A 20,390-nucleotide genomic window follows, 5' to 3' on the forward strand; every position below is an offset into this window, starting at 1 on the left:
TTGCAACAACGGGAGCTGGTCAGGGAAAAAATCTTGCGGGAAGTGCACGCGGGGAGGGTGGCAGGTCCTTTTAGTTCTCCACCATGCGAGTTCTTGGTGTGTTCGCCACTGGGGTTGGTACCAAAGAAAGAACCTGGTAAATTTTGTTTAATTCACAACCTATCTTATCCCGCTGGGTTTTCAGTAAATGAAGGGTTGGACCAAGCATTGTGCACAGTGCTGTACACCACCTTTGACGAAGCTGTTAAAAAATTGCAGAATTTGGGCAGGAGGGCCCTAATGGCCAAGTCAGACATAGAGTCCGCTTTCCGCCTTCTTCCCGTCCACCCGGAGGATACACGCTTGCTGGGCTTCACTTTTGAGGGTCAATATTTCCTTGACTTGTATATGCCCATGGGATGTTCCATTGCCTGCTCAGTTTTTGAGACGTTCAGCAGATTCCTGGAATGGGCTGTAAAGGATTTGGTGTCATCAGATGATGTGGTGCATTACCTTGATGACTTTCTTTTCATGGATCCCCCGGGCGACCAGGCGTGGGACAGCTTGCTCAGGCATTGGGTGTCCCGTTAGCAAAGGAGAAAACGGAAGGACCTACGACCTGTTTGTGTTTCTTGGGGATTGAGATTGATTCGGTATCTGGTGAGTGTAGGTTGCCACAGGAGAAGGTGAGGGCATTCAGGGAGGCGATTAACGCCTGCTTAGCGGCCAAGAAGGTTACTCTCCATCAACTGCAGGTCTTAGTGGGCCAATTGAACTTCGCACTGAGAGTTTTCACGAAACATAGCAAGAGCAATGTCCGGCCTCCGGGCTAAGCACCACCACACAAGGTTGTCGGCAGAGGTCAGAGAGGACTTGGAGACATGGATACGGTTCCTAAACAATTTCAATGGGTCTCTCTTATGGCAGCAACCAGCGCGTAGCAACAGAGAGTTAGCCCTTTATACTGATGCAGCAAGCAGTATTGGTTTTGAAGCGGTGTTGGGTTCTAGGTGGTGCATGAAGTGTTGGCCTGGGGAGTGGGTGGCGTCTGGGCTTACACGCAACGTTACATTTCTGGAATTATTTCCCATCATAGTCGCCCTGCACATTTGGGTGGCGGCATTAGTGAATTCCAGAGGGATTTTTTGTCAGACAGTATGTCTGCGGTTATGGCCATTAATAATCAAAGGGCAAAATGTGGTATGGTGCTAAGGTTGCTCAAGACCCTTATCCGCATGTGTATCTTGCATAACTTGCATTTTTGTGCCAAACATGTACCCGGTGTGGATAATGCAGTGGCTGACGCTTTGTCTTGATCTAAGTTGGCAGAGTTCAGGGCACTGTGGCCGTAAGCAGACAAAATGATGGCAGAATTCCCAGAGGAGCTGTGGAGGCTTGGTGCCCCATTGCCGCAGACCTAATTGCAGCAGCGCTGTCACCACACACAAAACGTATGTACGAGAGGGCTTGGGAGGTGTACAGCGCAACGTTCAGCACTGGCACGGAGCAACACAGATTCACACCGGAGGGAGTATTGGGTTTCGTGGTGGGACAGAGAGCCTGGGGAAAGTCACTATCGTTGGTGCACAGGCAATTGTTTGCCATTGCCTTCTTCGCTGGGTTACGTGGAGTCAGAGACCCCACTAAAGACTTTAGGGTGCGTAAGGCCATCAGAGGTTGGGAATGCTTGGTACTGGGGGTGTAAGACTCTAGGCGACCCATTAATGTGGAGAGGTTGAATAATCTTCTGGGGGCCCTACAACAGGTGTGCCTGTCTCATTATGAGGTAAAGCTATTTAGCTTTGCATACATGCTTGCCTTCTTTGGGGCTTTGCATATTTCCGAGCTGGTGGCCTCGTCTAAAAAAGGTGAAGGGGGGTTAGGCCTGGCGGATGTCCTACTGGAAGGGAGGGCAATTCATCTTAGAATCCGGCGGTCAAAAACTGATTCGCTAGGGAAGGGCACATGGGTGAAATTGCATGCGGCGCAACACGCCGCATGTTGTCCGGTAGAACTAGCAAGAGTGTTCCTTTCTGGACGCCCCAGTGTGGCCTCATCTAGGCTTCTAGTACATGAGGATGGGATACCAGTGACAAGATACCAGTTCACTCAGGTGTGAAGGAGGGCGCTGGCCTACCTGCGTGAGGATTCTATGCAGTTAAGCTCCCATTATTTTCGCATAGGGGCAGCCACCACAGCATCGGCAATGGGGCTGCCGGCAGAAGCAATAAAACGGGTGGGTTGTTGGCAGTCAGCATGTTTTGAACGGTATGTGCGGCCAAACCTCGTTTAGGGGGCAGCGGATTGGCCAGGTGGGAGTGCTCAGTCCTGGTGTTAATAGCCCTTCTTCCTCTGTTTCAGTTAACTCTGGCAAACCTGTGCATGTATGTTGGTGTGGACATTCCTTGATTTGCGCCGTGGAACAGCAATTCCGTGGGTCAAGTTTGGAGGCAGCGCAACGGGCACCATTTGATTGGAGTGCAAGGGCTAACATTGCAGGAGCTGTTTGGTAGGCTTCAGCAAGCTATAGAATCCAAATCAGTGCCTCGCCCGGTCATGTTAGTTATTCACACCGGAGGCAATGATATGCCGCAGCTAGGCAGGAGAGGTGTGAAAGAGGCATTATTTGAGGTCATGTCTAGGATTCGGAAATACCTACCGACCACATTTATTTTATGGCCTGAGTTGTTACCACGGTCGGTATGGGTGGGAGGTGCTTCTGTGAAGGGCATGAACGAATCTGCATGGAAGCTGAATGGTTCAATTCATAGGATATTGCGGGATTCCACAATGGGTATAATTCGGCACAAGTTGCTACATTTAGGGAGGCCAGAGCTGTTCCATCATGATGGGGTACAGCTGTCGGCAGAAGGGATAGAGATTTTTTCCACGCTATACTAGGGGCCATTCAGGATCACAGTCAGCATCAGGGGAGGGGAGGGCGAGTGCGCCGGTGAGCTTCTCACCCTGTGGCGGAGCGCTGACAGTTAACAGCAAAGGAGCTGGCACAAAAATGGAGGTTCAGTGACTAGATGGACCCAGGAGGGGGTAGGATTGCGGTGCAATAGGTTTGGCAGGGTGGACCGACTGGTCATCCGGTGGCCCTCGGCTCTACTGCCATAACCTGCCACCTATGGACTGAGGTGATTCTTGAGGAGGCTGCCTGTGTTCAGGTACCCCGGAGGGCCGGTGCGCTATGCGGTGCCCTGGATTTCAAGTTGATTTTCAAGTTATGTATCTGTTTTCTGTGGCACGTTGGGGCCTGCCAGCGCAATGTGACGACCAGCTGGACGTTTATTTGTTGCTGTAGTGCGTTGGGGCCTGCCGGCGCAACGTGTGCAGCTGAGTGTTTATCTGTTGGCTGGAGCGCATTGGGGCCTGCCGGCGCAATGTGCGCAGCTGGGCGTTCAAGTGTATGGTCTACTCGACGCAATGCTGAACAGTAATGCCAATGTAATTTCTTACTGCCTTAACATGTGAGGGCTGATAAAATGATGTGAAGTCATGTATAATCTGATGTGTATATATATATCCAAGTAGGATATGTTATGTTATGGTATGTTATGTTATGTTATGTTATGTTATGTTATTTGGTATTTCTTAAGCGCTCGGCTACTCCACAGAGTGTCCCGGCGCTAGTCTGACTCCAGAACAGAAAAGCTAACATCAGATACAGCCACACTATTTCTGGAAAAGCCAGGTCTTTAAGCCTCTTCTGAAGTTGAGGAGGTCACATTCTTGCCGCAGGATAAGAGGGAGGCTATTCCATAATCTGGCAGCGACCACTTGAAAAGAGCGGCCGCCTTTATGAGAGCGGTGGAATTTGGGCACAATTATTAGTTGTTGGGATGATGAACGCAGTGTTCTAGAGGGTTTATAGGGCTGAATCTTATTTCTGATATATGGGGCTTCAATATTATTCAAGGCCTTGAAAGTTAAAACCAGGGATTTGAAACAAATCCTCTGTCTTACAGGCAGCCAATGCAAGGTATTCAGATGGGAAGACATATGGGCTCTAGGTCCGACAGCAAGAACTGCCCTCCCGCTGCATTTTGAACCACCTGCAAATGATTTAATAGGTAGTTCGGGAGGCCCAGATACAACACATTGACGTAGTCCAGCCTGAACATGATCAGAGCCTGGACCACAGTTTTCCGGTGCGCGATCGGGAGAAGGGGGAGAAAATTCCTCATCATTTTTAATAGTCCGAAACATAGAAAAAATATCTGTACTCTTGTAGTGTATTATGGTGAATTACCTGATTTGGAGTGAATAAATTCTACGCCTTGGACAATATAACCTGACCATGAGAATTCTTGGGCATATGTGGGCATGGCAGGGAGTGGGCGGAGAACGATGTTCGGTGGCTGTGGGGGTTGAGAGAGAGTGTCACGTTGTGCACGCACTATTTGTGCGCCTTCAACACAGCACCGGGAGAATCTTTACACTTTAGTTGTGGCATCGAAGGATAAAAGAATGGATGTTAGTACTCTGGAACTCCTTTAACGCATTGGACCACTGTACAGTGGGGATAATCTAGGAATTTGGGACTACCATTCAGACCTTGATGGGATGCTGGCTGACTCTGGGCCAGCGGAGGCCACGGTCTCTGGCCACGGTCTCTGGCCACGGCCTCTGTGGCATTGCAGAGGGCTGCCTTTTAAATGTAGAGATCCCAAGCAGGTAGATAGGGATCTCTGTGCCTCCAGCAGGTCCACTCATGTATGTTTATAACAACAACAATAAACACTCTGCATGCTTTGGTAATTATTGGATTATTCAGCCCAAGATCTCCCCGCCTCGATGATGGTTGAGGCTGCACCCTAAACAGAGTGGGGAATCCATCCCTAGGACCTCTGCCATCAGAAACTCCATGGTCCTCCCTCCTTTGAATGGGTCGGTTATGGTGGAATGGGAACACCACCAATTTGCGGTAGAGCTCCGGCTTAACCAAACTCTCATTCACCCCCTCATTCTTTTGAGCAATTTTTGGGGGAATAATCTGCTTCTCAAAACCTCCTTTGTTTCCTGTGGCATGGGGCATTCAGTGAAGACTTCACAATTGTGTACACTTTATAATCTACTCCGAATTGCCTATTTTAAGAATTCCCATTACTTTTGAATCGCTTGCCCTATTGACATCATTATCTTCGATAACCTTCTAGCAATGCAACTTTGTGGTCTTGTCTAAACGCTTTCATTTAACGGTAATATCTAACAGCAGTGTAATTCATCAAGTACTTTTTCTTTTTCGCTGTTGTTGTTTATTTTAATTGAAATACTACACAGCATTTATATCCAACTTATCTTATATATTGCTTTAGGCGACAGCTTTGGGTTTCTCTACAGAGAAGTCTTAATTCTGTGCTTTTTCAGAAAAGTAGATTAGCTTTTAGTTTTGTTCATGTGATGTTCATTAACCTTGCTACTTCTAAGATATCAACGATTATCCTCTAGTAATCAATATTTGTAGTATTCATGGAGGTCACTCATCCCATTCGGCCTCCAGAGCTGTCATGTATATGTTTCATATCCCATCCAGGGGGACTCTACCTCCTAAGTTACATTTTGTGCACTATGTGTACACTTCCTAATGCCCCCTTTTCAAATTCTGAACCCTGTGACCCATTATAGGGTCTGAGGCAGTATTCTATGTCACTACAATGCGTCTTTTAACCCGTGCATACGCTAGGCCTATTCAATTTATGATACAATTGTTCTTTCTGGTTCTGGAAATGATCCCCTGTACACTTGCTTGGAGCTCAGCTGTGAGTGGGTTGCTTAGCCGTCACTCTCACCGCTTCTGCCCACAATTGTCCTATCTTTGGGCGTGATCGGCCTCTGGGCAGCTACCTCTAGGGCAGTATGGCGCTGCACCTTGGAGCATGTAGCAAATACATTTTAAGTTTGAGGTACGTCTCATGTAAATAATTGAACTTGGTCCAATTAAGGCGAGTGTTCTTCGATACCTCCCTGATGCATGCCAATGGGGAGGCCCATTGTCTGTCTGTTAGCTCCTAGCTGATGTTGGCTGCCCATTTGTCTTTGAGGTCAGGATATCTGGTTGTATGTTGCTGTAGGGTGTTGCAGGATAGGGTAGTCGCTTTCCTGCAAATGCCATTAGTAGTAGCAACCATAACAGATCTGAAGATTTCAGCTCAGCTTGATCCTACCCACAGGCACACCTCAGTGTGGCAATACAGCGCTCGGAAGGTAAATTGTTTTATTTATTTAATTACTTACCTTACTCCTGTCCATCATATGTCAGACTCCACTACCCCCCACCCTGCCACTCTCCCGCCTCACCAACCCGCAGCACTCCCACGGCGAGCCGCCACTGCTGGAAGGCGTTCCAGTGCTGGAGAACTGATGCAGGTCCTTCAACGGCTATGGTTCGACGGGGGTGGGAGGGTGAGTGTGGTGAGCAGGTGAGTGTCCACTGCTGTGTTGTTAAAATGTCAATAACATTTGTTTTATAGAAATAAAAGTATCCCACTTGCATTTTTCATCAGGGGTGAACTTCAAATGGATCACCAAGATCATTGGAAAAGTGATAAGGGCACTTGAATGTTCTTCCTATTCAAATAGGCCTTTCTTCCAGCCATGATATATGTACGGGATTTTACAGACCATTATCATCTCAAAATTCACAGATCTGCTGTCTAAACTCTAGCTTTCTCCTAAAACCCTTGATTCTTTTTTTTTATTTACCTGAACTTCATTCAAGATTTTCGAGGACAACAACTTCCTTGCGGATTGATTGACATAGGTGCAGATAAGCACAGGTGGGATCTCAGCTCCTGACTCAAAATAAAATACCCATGCATCATGTGATCATTCTGCACAGATGCAGAATGCTCAGGTGAGACCATATCCCCACAGAGTGATGAATTAATGATAGTTTGTATTAGTGTATGGGGTAGAATACTGATTTATTCAGAAAATAGAGGAGGTGTTGAATCTAAACCGCTGCAAACGTGGTGGGTGATGCTGTGGAACTGAATGCCATACTTCACGGTCAGTTGTATAATTAGACCAGACTCAGGACAAGTTGGCATTTAATCAATGAGAGTCATTCATGGGATACGAATGATTTTCAAACAAACAGAGGTGATGACCAGCAGCCTCCTCAAGAATGCTCTGAAAAGCTATCTATCATAGGTAATGCACATTTTTCTGCCTGTAGGTTGATGCATGCAGTCTGCCAATATATTGACCAAAGCCGGTTACTATATATGACAGAGTAATGTGCTGGTGTAGTTCTGTTTGCAAAGCATTTTGCACATTGTAGTGCAGTGCAGATAATGGTTGGGGAAGTTGCCACTTCTCCATCCATGCCACTGCAGGACCATACTGGTGTCATCATGACAGTCGAGGGAGACCCAAACTATTGCGAATCATGGCAGTTTGAATACTTAGGTCATGATAGCAATCATTTGGTTTAGTTAACATTGAAATAATTTCTTCAGAGGCATGAAAGTGACAAAAATCCTAGCTCGCACTGTCTTCATATTCTGATTGCTGGTCTACCATGTGGGGCACATCTGCCTGCAGACAATCCTATGGCAATGGGGGAAACTCAGGCAAGTCAAAAAATGTTCATGTCTTTTAGGTCTCTGTATCTCTACCAGAGTATCACTGCACCTTGAAATTAAGTTGTAGTTTGACTTTTAGCTAGTGTCAATTTTCGGTGCCCTTTCTCTTTCAGTAGTCTCGGTTGGTGCTAAATGTCACAGTCATTACTTACCGACTAGCTGCCCATGCTGAGATGCCCATGTATTCTAGATGGTACTGCACACACAGTCACTCATGAGGTGGTACCCATGGTATCCACAAATATTTGCTTCACAGTAGGACATTTCAGAAACACTTAACATGTGCAGATGGTCATCATACCCTGCAGGAATAACAGAGTCCTTAAGCAGGTACCTTTCTCTGTTTCTTTACAAATAGTACCTTCAAATAGAAAGAACACAACACAATTCAGCTAGACAAAAGATGTAAATCATAACATGGGGACCACCACACAATTTTACTCATGATACAGCTGGTGGTTGAGTGGTTATGTCACTCGCTCCCTTCCATAATTAGCTGTTTCCCAATTCCTAATTTGTTTATAATCTGCAGACAACAAATAGAGTGCACAAACTCTGACTGTCATTCATCCCCGTGAAATCTGCTGTCCAATGAACACCCACACAAAGCAGTATAGAACAGCCACTAGTGCTTAATTTGTAAAATATGAAGTGCAGGTGCTCAAATGTTTGTCGGAGGCCACACCCACTTGTTCTGGCTCCACCCACTCCCTCCACTGGCTCCACCCACTTACTCTATTAGCTCCACCCACATCTTCAACTGGCACTGCTAAAAGTCAAATATAATACCTGTTCTGAATTTCAGAAAGGGAGCCTTCCTCAGAGTAAGGTTTTGATAGGAGGTTCCCCATGAACCATTTTGAAAAAGATTAAAGCAAAAGTGCATTTAAAGCATAATTTTGGAATAAATTAGCTAAAACCACTAATGCATTGAAAAGGGACAATTTCAGTGCTCTGTGTGCTGATATGGGGAAAGGACAATACTGGGGTAGGGTATGCCATTTTTAACAGAGTTTATGAGTTCAAAGATACAACTTTGACATAGCTTAGGTTAAGTGACAAAATAAAACAAAATGTTGTGAAAACACTAGTCCAAACAGATAAACTAAATAAAATCATGCAATACACTTGAATGAGTCAGCCTCTGTCACTTTCAGTGGCCGAAGGGGTATGGGTTTAAAGTTAATCAGTATAGTGGAATATAAATGTGAAGGGGCATGGCTGCCTTAGGGGAACTTTTCCAGACTGAAGATCTTACACCTTGTGGGCCTGAGCTCCTCAGCCCAGCAAAGTGGTGGAAGTCCTACCCCTCATGATGAGGGGGGAGCGTCACTGAAAGCCTTGGACCTGGGAGCTTTAGTTTTAAACCCTGAAGTGCCCAGGGCCAAGTGTCTATCAGTGACTCTCATCACAAAGTAGTGTGGGGTCAGCAAATCTCACTGACCACATCCACTCTGTTACGAGTAAGGGACTGCACCCTCCTCTCATTGGCTGACTCATAGCAAGGTCAGCCAATGAAAGGAGGCGACAATGCCAATCGCCAGGAACCAACAAAGCTTCACCAATGGGGGTCACTTTTATTGTGGTCCCCGGGCCCATTTTTTGTCCCAGTCAAACCCTGGTAGGGGCGTAGCTATCAGTAGTGCAACAGGTGCAGTGACACTGGCGTCCGAAGGCATGAAGGGCCCACTGCACAACAAATAGCAGACTTTTTTTAGGGATCTTGTCTGCAGCACACTGGCAGGTGTCTCTATCCCCTCCCAAAGTTTTATTTTTATATTAGCTCTGATTATGTCTGTTTCTTTTGATTGGGGTGGAAATAATACGTTATGATTCACAAGCGTTTCAAGTTTTTTGGTCATATTTATCCTCCTGTGTTTCATGACGCCCAGAGGGTTTATATTCGCCCTGATTTACAAGTGTTTCGTGGGTGGCAAGGGGACTCAAATATGGCCTGATTTGATATGTTTTACGAGGAGTGAAAGAGCTCGTATTTGGCGTCAGAGTCGGTGCTTCACGTGTGGCAAGGAGGCTCACGTATAGTCTGATTTACGATTGTTTAATGATAAAAGCATTAAAGGAAAGCAGAGGTGACATATCATTGTTGGTGGAGTTACACACACAAATACTAACTTCTCTTCAATTTTCCAAGAAATGATTCCTCCTAAAAGTGGATACATAGGATGCGGGCTGTCATTTCTCAAAATGTAACAATGGTGTTTTCAAGAAACGACTGGTGCAAAGTAAAAGTATAGTGGATTAAGCTCTGTAAATGCTATTTCACAACTTTAAAAAAGAGCGTAGCACACATCGCCATAACACAATTTCTGTTCAATATGCAAAAAAAAAAATTCCCATTTAAAGGTTGGCAGTGTTTCGAACACTCTTCAGCAAACAGAATCAGTATCGAAAAGCGCTATGGCTTCAGGCCACAATAGGGTGACCAACTGGCATGGGTGCAACTTCAGGAAGGTAAGTTTAAAAATTCAGGACAGAGGGTCAAAATTCAGGACAAAAATTCAGGACAGAAGGTTAAAATTCAGAACAAAACTTTGTGAAAAAGGTACAGACACACCAGAGGAAGTTGCGCAATACTATAATAGTAAGTAAATAGACAACCACTTAAGTACAAGTCAAAATAAATTTATTTGAGGTTGAGAAAATCATGCACTTCACAATTATTTGGTATGTGTGCAGCTTTGAGCAACTGTGCAGGTCTTTTTGTGGTATTTCATATGATAATTTACATTCTGTCATCCATTAATTCTTTCATCCATCATTCAGTCTTTCACCATTCATTCTGTCCTTCCATCTGTTTGCCCATCCATATCCAAACCTTTTCAATCATTTGCAAACCTATCCATTATCTAGCCTTCCATCCATCATTTCACTCATTCATCCCTTCATCCACCCACCCTTTCACTCATCGATCCATCATCCATCCATCCACCCTTTCACCGAATCCATCCTTTCACTCAACCATCTACTCTTCCACTCATTCATCCAATCACTAATCCTTCCAACCATTTACCCTTTCACCCAAGCCATCATTTCACTCATCCATTTAGTCTTCCACCCATTCACTCATCCATCCAACCATTTACCCTTTTACCCATTGAGCCATCCTTTCACTTACTCATCCATCCACCCAGTCACTCACCCATCCACCCTTTCACTCATCCATCCATCCATCCAGCTCTCCACCCTCCCTTTCATTCATTATGCATCGTTTCACTCATCCATATTTACATTCTTATATTCACTCATTCATGCACCCATTCACCCATCCATTCTGCCAATCATTCATCCATGCTTTCACTCATCCATCCATCCTCCCTTTCTCTCGTCATGCCCCTTTCACTTAGCCACCCATCCTTTCAGCCACATTTTACCCATACACCCACCCACCCATCCACCCATCAAGTTGCTGACAGAGGAGGCTCATCAAGAACTTCACCCTCGCTGTAGTTCCTAAAGGAAGGGGTGGGGGAGGTTCACTATGCACCTGCACATAGGCAATCTGAAAACTTGGAAGTCATGCATGATGCAAAGTGCCAGGACGTGAGGTGACTGTGACATGGTGTTGTTTCCAGGGCTTTAAGTCGGATAAAAAAAGTCAGGGTCTCTCCAGGGGGTGTGTCTGATTTAATTAAGGGCTTAAAACACGTATGCTAAAAATATGTGCTGAGCATAGTGCACCGCCCGACTGGTATTTTGCTGTTTCTGTCATTTCATCCAGTAACATTAGACTTTCAACAAGCCATGAGTATTGGCTTTGTCAATGGATGTTAGTTGCATAAAATCAATTAAAAAAAGCAGCAACTATGGCTTTGTTGTAAATAATATTAACAATGCGTCAGCTCTGAAATGATGAGACTGTGAAAGAACTATAACATCTTCTAAACTTTTTTACTTTGCACACTGTAATTGCGGTACTCTCTTCTACATATTCTTTTTGTTTGCCTGCTTGGTGTAACTTTTCCTTCTGCTGCAATAGTATTTTGGAAGAGAGCCTGGTTAAGAAAAGGGTCTGGGTCACGGTAATCCTACAGTTTGTGTGCTGTGGTCCCCTTCAGTGCACCAGTGACCCATTTGAAACAAGAGCTAATCCCGATTCCTCATTTTGGAGGTCAAAACGTCAAAACTGAATGAAGTGCAACATGTCACCCGAAAAATGTTGTACCCCGTGTCACTGGTGTTTACTAAATGCTCAGCTCACAACACCTAGATTTGTGTGAGAATCAAAATGGGGTTTAAAGTTATGAAATTTCAAGTCAGCCTTGTACTTCTGTAGGCTAACTAGATTAGTGTTTAATGTCACGCTCCAGACCACTGCCTTAGAGGAGTCTTAAATGTAAATAGCATCCATCTAACCTTAAGGGAATGCCCTGCCCCAGGGGGAGACTGGAGGAAGCCCACACATGCTTTCACAGCCCAGACTGGCCAATTGTCATTCTGGATGTGGCAATCAGCCGCATACAGAATGACAATGGGCGGGGTGGGGCTGCTCTTGTGCTTCACAGATGAGTGCAAGGCGCCCCATCAAGGGGGCTGAGGCCTCCCACAGGGAACACTTCTGTTTCCTGCAAGGAAGAAAAAGGCATCCGCAAAAAGGAGCCTCACGGACAAGGGACGTGAGGTCAGATTTCCGGACGGTTGGTCACCCATCCCTAGTTAGCTGGCTTCGCTTAGCTAGTTAGTTTACAATGAATTACTGCTGCGGCTTAACTTAAAACTTTTAAGCGCTTAACTTCTAATCTCTTACCATTACTCGTGGTGGTGGGCCGGTCAGCAGGGGGGCACACTCTGCTAGCTGCACTGCCTCCTTATACCTATGCTGTTTGCTTTAATAATTAGTACATGCGTACTATGATTGATTAGGTGGCGGCAGCCTGCTGCTGCCTGACACTTGATCGATGCCTGCACTGCACACAGCCCAGCCAGCTCTGCCCTTCGTCGTCGTTGGTCGGGCCGGGGCCGCCAGGGCTGACTTAATGTCGTCGATGACTCGTGGGGAGCTGCCACGGTGGTTATGCTGGGGCAGGGCAACTGGTGGCTCCGTCAGCTGCGCTGCCGACTTTGGTGCAGGAAACCAGGGTTCGAGTCTCGAGGTCACATCCACATCTTGTGATTATGGGCAAATCACGTAGTCTTCCCGTGCCTGAATGTGTAATGTAAATATGGTGCTATGTACAGCGCTCCAATACCTTTGGTCGAGTTCGCGCTATATAAAAGATGCAAAAAAAAAAAGTGAAAATAATCTGCGCGCACTACCGCGCGCACAGCCCCTACCCCATCAGAACCTCCAGCCTAGCCGCAATGCCCGCCGATATAAATCAGTGTGTGTTCCGAACTTCCGTGGCCCTCCCACCCACTGGAAAGTGGCAACAACTCTGCGTCTGCACCTAAGAAGGGCCCGCGTCCGCCATCATGATGATGATGACATATGTATAATATTAGACGTGTGGTTGTTTGGGGATGGGTGGGAGGTCAAAAAAAAAAAAAAAAAAAAAAAAAATATTAGATGTATTATCATTGAATACTCTCTTGGGCAGCAGGGCTGCTACGTGATTAAGAAGTGTGAGTCGCGGCACTCGACTCGAGTAGCAACACTAAACGCCGTGATGCTGACGCCGGTGATGACACTATGACTCACACACTCGGCGGGATACTGTGAAAAAGACACTGCGGGCCTGTGGCTGCACCGAGTACAATAAAGGTATATTTTTTACAAAACAATAAAACATCAATGTGGGCGTGCGCAGCAGATGTGTAGACCCGGCCCTGATAATTAAGTGCCGGTGCTAAGCACAGGCAAGCACCGGCACAAATTAAGCCCTGGTAAAAAGGATCCTCATGGGCAAGGAACGTGAGGTCCGATTTACGGACGGTTGGTCACCCATCCCTAGTTAGCTGGCTTCACTTAGCTAGTTAGTTTACAATGAGTTACTGCTGCAGCTTAACTTAAAACTTTTAAGCGCTTAACTTCTAATCTCTTACCATTACTCGTGGTGGTGGGCCGGTCAGCAGGGGGGCACACTCTGCTAGCTGCACTGCCTCCTCATACCTTTGCTCTTTGCTTTAATAATTAGTATGTGCGTACTATGATTGATTAGGCGGCTGCAGCCTGGTGCTGCCTGACACTTGATCGATGCCTGCACTGCACACAGCCCAGCCAGCTCTGCCCTTCGTCGTCGTCGTTTTTGGTCGGGCCGGGGCCGCCAGGGCTGACTTAATGTCATCGATGACTCATGGGGAGCTGCCACGGTGGTTATGCTGGGGCGGGGCAACTGGTGGCTCCGTCAGCTGCGCTGCCGACTTTGGTGCAGGAAACCAGGGTTCGAGTCTCGAGGTCGCATCCACATCTTGTGATTCTGGGCAAATCACGTAGTCTTCCCGTGCCTGAATGTGTAATGTAAATATGGTGCTATGTACAGCGCTCCAATACCTTTGGTCGTGTCCGCGCTATATAAAAGATGCAACAAAAAAAAGTGAAAATAATCTGCGCGCACTACCGCGCGCACAGGCCCTACCCCATCAGAACCTCCAGCCTGGCCGCAACGCCCGCCCATATAAATCAGTGTGTGTTCCGAACTTCCGCGGCCCGCCCACCCACTGGAAAGTGGCAACAACTCTGCGTCTGCACGTAAGGAGGGCTCGCGTCCGCCATCATGATGATGATGACATATGTATAATATTAGATGTATTATCGTTGAATACTCTCTTGAGCAGCAGGGCTGCTACGTGATTAAGAAGTGTGAGTCGCGGCACTTGACTCGAGTAGCAACACTAAACGCCGTGATGCTGACGCCGGTGATGACACTATGACTCACACACTCGGCGGGATACTGTGACAAAGACGCTGCGGTCCTGTGGCTGCACCGAGTACAATAAAGGTATATTTTTTACAAAACAATAAAACATCAATGAGGGCGTGCGCAGCAGATGCCCTGATAATTAAAAAGTAGTGGGGCATAATCCTTGGCACGAATTCCAGTGAGCAAGTTTGATTTATTATTAGCGAGTTTGGCAGTTTTGCTCACACTTGCTTGTCTTACCATCTCATTCATTCTCACTCAGTTTGATTCACTTAATCTCATTCACACTTGGACTCACTGATACTCCGACTCACTCAGTCATGTTAGATGTGAAGGGCATCTTACATGGGCTTCAATTGGAATTCCATAGAGCATATTATCAAGCCCATTATCGCCGTTTTAGCGGCAGTTTTCTGCCGCTAAAGCGGCGATAATTGTATCACCTGTCTTGATAATATGCCCCGAAGTCACTATGTCAATATGAAGGCAAAGTTAAAGTATTTAAGGGCGTTATATTGCAATAACGGCAGCCTTGAAAGATGTAAACTTCTCAAACTAGCCGCATGGCAATGGGGTAGTGATGAAAAACTCACAAGTGTATTCAACTATTTGAATACATTGATGTATTTTGCAGATTTTACCTGCTGAATCTCTGCAAAGCTCATAAAGATGATTGGCAGATATGATTCTGAATGTTTAGTAGTTTTAAATTACTGACCTTTATGAACACTCTGGTTCTAGAGGTAAGTATATGCAGCAAACAACAGCAGTCATAACACACATCTATATGAAAGACATGTTTATTTTCGGGATAAGGTCAGGCAAATATTAAGGTAAAAAACAAAAGTGCAATTAAAGAGAAGAACAAGTCTTGTGAACTCGTGATTAGTTTTCAAAAGAGCACAGTACAATCAAATGATCCGTTCCATAGGTAAGTTTCTCCAAAACTTTTATTACAGTTGAGCTAAATTTTATAAACGATTATTCGACCTTATAATAAATTTGAATTTTATTATTATATCAGAGTAATTTCTTGGAAGCAATATATCTAGTGAACATTATTTGCAGCATTTAAAAAGGAATGGTTTTTATAAAAGATAATAACTAATAATGAAACATCAAAGTATTTCAGCATTCACCGACAAACCCAGGAGTGATTTTTTCCAGTAACACTAACACATAACTCTCCTAGTCTATTCGGCCATTTTGTCTGAATGTACAATAATATTGCAGGGTTAATGTGCCGCGAGTTGCTGAGTTAGGCTGTGTCATTGCAGTTAGGGAGTCGCCCCTTTTGATGATGGGACTGATGCAGTAGGCTGGCTCAGTCCGAGGCCATCCAGAGGATTATTAGACAGAACATGGTCAGAAGGAGAGGCTGTCAGTAAGTGTTCATCTGGTGAGGCAATGGAGAGATATTGCACCATGACAGGGCGGCTTACTTAGAGTTTGCAGTTACAGAGGTTGCTGACCTTTCCAGCAGGGGAAGTCCAAGGTCTCCAGCTTACCAGTGCTCAAGAGACAGGTTCATTTACACTGTAGTCTGTGGTTCCACCATTGGACGTCATGGCCTCTGGTATTCAAGAGGAGGGAGGACCAGCTGCCCTATTTGATAGGCATCGCTTTTCCCACTTGTTTGTGTCTTTAGTTTTATTGCCATTTGAACGCAAAGATAACAGAGAAATTCCCATTCTGGTATATAATTGCAAAATTTCCACTTCATTTTGTCAGGGACAAATCAAATGTGAGCAGCACATGACAACGCTTCCGGGATCCTTATATTGTGATCACCTGAAAACGTCCCACAGGCCCCCGCAGACCCCCTCATTGTTCTACTTCCTGCATATATTTTGATGTTTCTGAGGGCGACCTCTGGGTTCGGATATCAGCAGCTCTGGTATTCTGTGTTTTTACCAGGTCTCCTGTCCACATTTTGTCAACGCAAACTTGAGTTCAACTAACGCCATTTCATAATTATAGAGCCCCGAATCGGCGATATGTCTCTTCCGCCCCTCTGCAGTGGATCATCATGCAGCTCTTCTGAGGTCCCTAACTATCCCACAACTCCAGGCACAGTGATAAAAGTTCCCATCACCTGTTTGGCGTCTGGTCCTGAAGGTAAGGAGTCCATACGCATGCGCAGAGCTGATTACTTGTGAAGTAGGCTCCATGTAGGTATTTCAATTAAATGAGAAGGTATTTGCTGAAGTGGCAGTCCGTATCCTTCAAAGGACTCAAGGGTAATTCACATGCCTGCCTAAAGATGTTAAAATTAACAAGCATGTGAATAACTAGTGATTTGCAAATCGTTTAAACTTTCTTCCCCTCTGAAATCCCGATGATATTGAGTTTCATGTCAGAGCCCCTTATTCCAAATTTAAAGGTAAATTTGGGATTAAATTGGGGTCCGGTAAATCCGGTACTGCTCAGTAAATCCACGTGTGTTGCACAGAAATACGATTTATCCCGTGCCCCGCGGTCTCAGATTTACCACACTCTAATTTAACATCCGATAACTCCAATAATAATACCCGGGGCAGAAATGTCACATCTTGAATTCATAAGAGACAATAGTTCGTCTTCAACTGTTTTTATGTGCCTTTCCCTTCCTAGATATACATAGGCAGCCATCTTTGCAAATCTTCCGATTTCAATCCAAGCAAATCCAGAAAACATATTGGCCATTCATCTACATTTGACTGTTTACATTATTCACATGGCATCTGGCAGGGCGAGGAAACATAATTGTTCGCAGTGGGAGTTGCATGTTCTGACCAAAGAGGTGGTCAGAGAGGAGTCTCAACTTATCAGTTATCTCAGGACGAAGACACGTGGAAAGATGAGGGTCCAATTATGGCAGAATGTCGTGTACAAAGTAAATGCAGTCTCTGCTTTTCCACTCACAATACAACAGAGCAACAGAGATTTCGTGGCCTGAAAATTAGAGTGAGAGAACAGCGGTCCAAACACCAGAAAGACACTTTGGTCACTGCTGGAGGTTCTGTGCCCAAATTCAAACTGGAGCAGTGGGAGAGAAGAGTGATCCCCATCATTATTTCTGCAAGCCTGGGAGGAATTCTGGTGATGCTGAGGCCAGAGGGAGCACCGAACCTGGTAAATTATAATACAACATTATCATCCATAAATTGCACTACCGAGTGGTAACATACTGCCACGCCATAAAAGACAGATTTAGAAAGTACTATATGTTTGGTATTAATGAAGTGGTAAAATGACCAGGTGTTAGAAACAAAGGCTTAAAGATAGACAAGTAACAACTGATCTGAACAGCTGTTTGAATCATGTTTTCACTGTTGTGTGAGGCTTCAATGAATGAAGGTTGTTCTTGGACATATTAGTTAAGGCATTGACTAACATGGCAACTTGTAATCAATCAGTAAAGTCAAATCGACGGGAGGCGTTTATTTCTTTTCTCGGCGTTGTATATAGCGCAAACTTGACCCGAAGGTATCGGGTATCAGAGCGCTTTACGTGAGGACCAGTTGAGTTTACACAAGCACACCTTCATCTTTTTTAGGCACAGGGAGATTACGTGATGTGCCCAGAATCATAGGATGTTGAGCATCATTGCCGAAACTCTACTCTGTTCCCCAGATTTGAGATCGACAAATCCAGCTGTTATGCCTCATCCACTCCCCTCTTGTTTGTGTTTAAATTGTATGTACCTATAAAGCAGCCATTTACAAGGAATTACACATTTGCATTAGATACTGGATTACAAGTATTTATTTGAAACATACACGCATTTATTGTGCCACACAGGGCGAAGTGAGCCAACTGCTACCAGAGTCACTGTTACTCCCGCTAAAGCTACTATTGCAACACCAACTGTACCATCAACTGCTATGTCAGTTAGACCTGTCTACACGCATCTGTGAAGGGATGCTTCCACAACACATGCATCCAGGAACGCCGACGATGGGGGGGATCATGGCATTTGTCATAAAAAAACAGAAACAAGCAGAGACCCAGCACTCTGTTGGTATCTTGGCAAGGGTGTTGGATGGCATTGTGGAAAGATGCGAGGCTCTGCAGAGTGGAAGAGAAAGGGTTATTGCTAACTCTGAAGCCCCTAGCACAACATTTAACTGTGGCAACATGTATGGCCCGGGCAATGCCAGCATGTTTTGCAAATATAGACTGACAGAGAAAACAGGTTTAAACTCACTTGCAGGGCTGCTACAGATGGGGTACACTAAGCACATGAGCAGTCTTATTTGTCCAGCAATTCAATGTGTGTGTGTGTGTGTGTATGTGTATGTGTATATGTGTATTTACATATATATCTATATATATTTTATACAACAAAGGACGCAGCACTCCAGAGCTGGATTATGCACAATTTATTCTTGGCAAAACACTCAAACCAACGCGTTTCAGCCCTCCCATGGGTTTTCTCACGGTTAGTGAGTCGTTTCTTTGTTACACTTTTTATACCCACATTAGCCTTAATGAAGCATTGTGGGATTTGTGGTGTTTCTACACAATCTTAAACTTTATTCACACTATTTACAAAAAAGGATATGCGTTTTTGTCAGGTTTTTACATCATGTTATTTGCAATTTCTGTGATCAAACTATTTTTACATTCTAAGCCTTGATCACAGTGCAGCTTATATTAATATGCCAGATTGCATTTTGTGCATTTGATTCATGACAATCTCCGGTATAATACCCGTATACCCATTGTTTAGTACGTTCCTTGCTAAACTCAATTAATGAGGTGGAACAGATGTTGTCAGCGCTAAACGTTGGATACAATGTCCACAAATAATTTATCATTTTAGTTTCTGATTCAGGGTATAGTACCCCTACACGAGAAACACAATTTCACAGTACACAAAATATGTCAGTCCCTCTGAATGATTTCTCATTTGAATTTCTACTTAGTTCTAAATTTCATTGAAGATGTACATATAGTTCCTCATCATTATTGATGCCTCTGGGGGTCTTTGTCCATTGTCTAATAATATAGTGTGACTCCATTTTGCGCAGCTTTTTAACTCTATCTCCTCCACGTTCCCCTGATGGTATTATTTGAATTCCATAGTAACTCAGTGCTCTCCAGTCTCCATCTTGGCATTGTGCCTTGTGCTTTGCGGTTGCATACGTCATGTCCCTATTATTCACCGCACGGATATGTTCAAGGATGCGCTTCTTAAGCATGCAGGTTGTGCTGCCAATGTTTTTCATTCCACAAATGCATTCAATTATGTAAATGGCACTGGGATACTATGTTAGTATTTGGAGGGGACGGGCCAATTTGCTAATTTGCGGTGATTTCAACTGCTCCTATGAGCCCCTGGACCAAACTGATCTAGAGCTCACGGAGGCAGAGGATATCTGTTGGCAAATCCCCACCCTCAATCTAACCCCTATCAAACGGTGGACCCAGGCTGCCCTACAACTTAAGACTTTCAGTTTAGAACATGGGCTGAGAGCAGTGAATGGTAGGACACGAGGTGATAAGCAGGGCAATCCAACCTTCAACAATGGACTGTCCACCAGTAGAATTGACTATATTTTGGTCAATCTCGATTTCTGGTCCGCTATACTTGATATGATAGTTATACAGCGTATCGAAAGTGACCATAATCCTTTAAGTCTTGAGTTGCAGCTATACAAAGGGCAGGGGTCATCACAAGATGACTTGATAGATGACATCATCATGACAAATGATACCCGGCGGGTTAGATGGGCCGAGTGTCTGGGTAAGCCCGAATCTATTAATAAAATGAACGACATGGTAAAAGAAGCAACAATTGAAATGCTGGGGCAGTTGCATTTTGAGGATTGCTGCAGTAGGGTAATCCATATTTACTCGACTCTTTTTTTTAAACTTAGTACTTTTTTAAATATTTCTAGGAAAAGGCACCCTGGTAAGGGGAAAAGGAAACAGGAATCATGGTATGACAAAAATTGTAGGATTGCTTATAAATCTCTAGCTGATGCAGTACGATCCACCGATAGGGAAGCTA

This window comes from Triturus cristatus, chromosome 5_2 (assembly GCF_964204655.1).
Source record: "Triturus cristatus chromosome 5_2, aTriCri1.1, whole genome shotgun sequence".
Taxonomy (NCBI): Eukaryota; Metazoa; Chordata; class Amphibia; order Caudata; family Salamandridae; genus Triturus; species Triturus cristatus.